Raw genomic sequence first — 4137 nt, 5'->3', positions numbered from 1 at the left:
GTCTCTCTGACACAAGCCTTAATCTGTCTCCTCATTTCCATGGCAGTATATCTCAGACTTTAAAATAAACATATACATATATATATATATATATCATTTATAGAATTGTCGACCTATGTAATTGATCTTTATCAGAATTAATACATTTATAACAGCTTCCTTTTTCATTAATAATTGTCCACCTAGTTAGAGCAAGTTTCAATACAATTATAAATAATAGAACCTTCCAGTAGCATTTCTAATAGCATTTCTATCAGCATCCTTATTGTAACTATCATAGTACAGAAGTTGCCTATCTCTAGTGTCAGCTTCAGTACATATGAGTTTCTTTTCATTCTCCTGAAATCTTAATTTCCCTGGACTCTGAAGTGTATCGTAATTTTTGAAGCCGCCCTCTGTTTCTCAGCAGGTGGTTTCCATTTTCTGCTGTAATCAGGTCTTCTTGTTCTTTTTGTTTTTATTTTTCATTTTTTCAAATCCTCCTAGATCATCCCCATTTATTTGCATATTTATTTAGTCCTATATTACATGAGGGGTCATTTCTTCTGCTTGATAGATTTTTCTTTTATAATTGAAGGGAAGTTTACACTCACAATACATTTCGTGTGGTAAATACTACACACATATGGTGAAGGCTGGGGTGTTCTGGGGTCTGTGGATGTGAGACTGCTGCCCAACAATCTCGACAACCCAGGTTTGAACCTGTCATGTATGAACACAGTGTGGGAGGTTTTTGAATTCTGATCTCTTTCCCACTCTTCTATTTCTCTTCTTTCCTTCTCTGTCTCTGACTCTCACAGGCTCTCACTCACTCTGTCTGCACTCATTAATATTTTACTTATATACTTATTTTACTGACAGGCCCTGATATACAAAGAGAGTCACCAGGGCACTGCTGAGCTCTGGCTTGTTTTGTTGTTGATTTCACCTAGGTTTCTGTAGCATCAGCTTTGTAAGTCTCTCTGGCACAAGCCATACTATGTCTCCTCATAGCCACGCCAGTAACCCTCAGAGTCTATAATAAATAAACACTTAAATATATGTACATATATATACATATATGTATATATCAGTCATTTTTAGAATTGTTGACCTTTTTATTTGATCTTAATGAAGAATTACCACATTGATAACAGCCTCCTTATTCATAAATAATTGGTCACATAGTTGGAACAGGATTCACTACAATAAAAATTATAAACCTTCCAGGAACAGTGTAACCTATCCTCACAAACATATAATAACAATGCCATTTGTAAAAAGTATGCATGGGCATGGAGGGTTTGTCTTCAGTGCTATGGCACTGATCAACACAGGGCCAGAATTTCTGTCCTTTTCAGTCACTGTCATTCTGTCTCTCTGACTGTCTCTACATGCTTTCTTCCCTGGGCCCTTACTGGAAGCAGTGCATGCATCGTGAACTCGGTCATCCTGGATGTGAAATTTTCATTTCTTTGCTCTTTGGATTATTTAGTCTTGTGCATATGGCGTAGTACAGAGGGGAACTGAGGAGACAGCGTTCCTGCTGCAGGTAACAGGCATATGTCCATCTCCAGATGCAGCTGTCCAGGCCCTCTGTGAAAGACTACCATTCTCCAGGGCCCTGAGGCTGACACTCAGCCTAAATGCAGCCCTCCTCAATTTCCTGCACCGCATCCTTGTCCTTATTCCATGAGAGCCCAGGTCATGAGAAGTAAAACTCTACCACCCTGGCACACTCATTGTGCTTTCCCTCTATTGGGCCGAATGTAAAGGATCTGTGGTACTGATGGCCACACCAGTGTCCAGATTTTACACGCAAAACGGAAGCTTCCCGCGTTCAGAAAGAGGGTGTTTTGATGCCTGTGAAATGTCCTTTCCAAGTGCCTCCTGGGGTTTCAAATACTTTTGAAACCTGAAGTTTCTTGTATCTAGGGAATATTCTCACCTCTGGCCCGAAGGCCCTCCCAACTAGGAGCACAGCTATCCCAGGGTCAGGAGGTCTGCCAGCCTGCTAGCTCCTGGAGGGATTCCTGAGTATGTCCTCAGGCCCCAAGTGGTAACAGGTGTTTCCAATTGCCTTTATTAGCAGCAGCCAGGCCCTAAGGTGAGGGGCAGGGCTGTGATCTCCACTGGAAGCGCCTAATTCAGCCATTGGAGGCATCCATCTTCCTTTTATTCCTCCATAGCTAGGGCTCGGGGACTTTGTGCTTCCGGCAAGCAGAGCAACTTTGTATGGAACACTCATGCATGCCTACTTCTGGGAATCTCTCTGAGTGTGATGTGTGGACACCAGGACACCATGATCAGGAATGTGAGGCCTCAGGAGCAATTGCCTTAGCCAGACCCAAAGGGTAGGTGTAAGGGTCCAGGTTCATCCACTATTTTTTGGTCAAACACACTTCCCATCTATGTTGAAACACAGCTCTTTCTGGGTACTTTCTGTGCTTATAATCTGCTGCTCTGAGCAGTGGACTGAGACCCTGGAGGCTGGGTAGGCAGCCAAACATGACTGGACAGGCTCATGCCCTGAATTCTGAGGGGTGCCCCAGCTTCACCCTGATGATAGATAGTGAGGCATGGGATTGAATAGGGAACTCAGGAGATTTAGACATGAGAGTCCCTTTGCATGCGCATTCTTGGTTTGCCTGAATTTGGGCTAGCTGGCTTGCCCTAACCAGCTTGGTTCTGTGTACATAAGTTGCAGGTGAGGCTGGCTACCTTGACACCCATGCTCTGAGACTAGTACAGGTGAGCTCTGAGCACACACAAACACACAGTCAGACAGACAGTCAGACAGACACACACACACACACACACATTATTGTCAGGTCTGGTAGTACAGCATATGGTGAAGGCGGGGGCTGTCTGGGGTCTGTGGGCATGAGAGCTGCTGCCTTACAATCTCTACAAGCCAGGTTTGAACCTGTCATCAATGCACACAGTGTAGGAGGTTTTTGAATTCTGAGACACTGAAGAGGGAGAGGTTTTTGCCCTGAGGCTTGCACTGGGAAGCTCTCCTGTGTGTGTTGCCAGAATAGGAAACTTGTGGTGCCTGTCCATGTGGATAGTCTCCTGGGTGAGTTCCTTCTCGAGCCTTTTTCGATCGTTTCGATGGAGCTGCATATAGCTAATGATTTGGAGATATATCTCTTTGGACAATTCTTTTCCTGATGCACAGTTTCTCTCATATATAGTGATGGCCACACCAGTGTTCAGACGGAAGCTTCCAGGGTTCCGAAAGAGGGTGTTATGATGGCTGTTAAAAGTCTTTTCCAAGTGCCTCATAGGGTTTCCAATCCTTTTGAAATCTGAGGTTCTTTCTTTTATTCTCAGCTCTGGCTAGAAGGCCCTCCCAACTCGGAGCACAGCTATCCTGGGTCAGGAGGTCTGCCAGCCTGCTAGCTCCTGGAGGTATTTCTGAGTATGTCCTCAGGACCCAAGTGGTAACAGGTGTTTCCAATTGCCTTTATTAGCAGCAGCCAGGCCCTCAGGAGAGGTGTGGGGCTGTGATCTCCACTGGAAACTCCTAATTCATCCCATGGAGGCATCCACCTTCCTTTTGTCTCTCCATAGCAAGGGCCCTGGGAGTTTGTGCTTCCTGCATGCAGAGAGACTTTGTATTGGACACTCATGGATGCCTACTTCTGGGAATCTCTCTGAGTCTGATGTGTGGACACTAGGATACCATGATCAGGGATTGTGAGGCCACAGGAGCAATTACCTTAGCCGGACCCAAAGGGTAGGTGTGAGGGGCCAGGTTAATCCACTATTGTTTGGTCAAACACAGTTCCCATCTATGTTGGAAGTCTTCTGGGTTCTTTCTGGGCTTCTAATCTGCTGCCCTGAGAGGTGGACTGGGAGGCTGGAGGCTGAGTATGAAGCCAAACGTGACTGGAAAATGTCCAGCCCCTGAATTCTGAGGGGTGCCCCAGCTTCCACCACTGGGAGTGTTTGGATGATAGTGAGGCATGAGATTGAATCAGGAACTCAGGAGAGCTCGACATGAGAGTCACTTTGCATATGCATTCTCGCTGAGCCAGAATCTTGGCTAGCTGGCTTTCCCTAGCCAGCTAGTTTCTCTGTACATAAGTTGCAGGTGAGGCTGGCTACCTTGCCACCCATGCTCTGAGAATACTATAGGTGAATTCTGAGCAC

This window comes from Erinaceus europaeus, assembly GCF_950295315.1.
Source record: "Erinaceus europaeus chromosome 6 unlocalized genomic scaffold, mEriEur2.1 SUPER_6_unloc_1, whole genome shotgun sequence".
Lineage (NCBI taxonomy): Eukaryota > Metazoa > Chordata > Mammalia > Eulipotyphla > Erinaceidae > Erinaceus > Erinaceus europaeus.
This window is presented reverse-complemented; position numbering follows the sequence as displayed.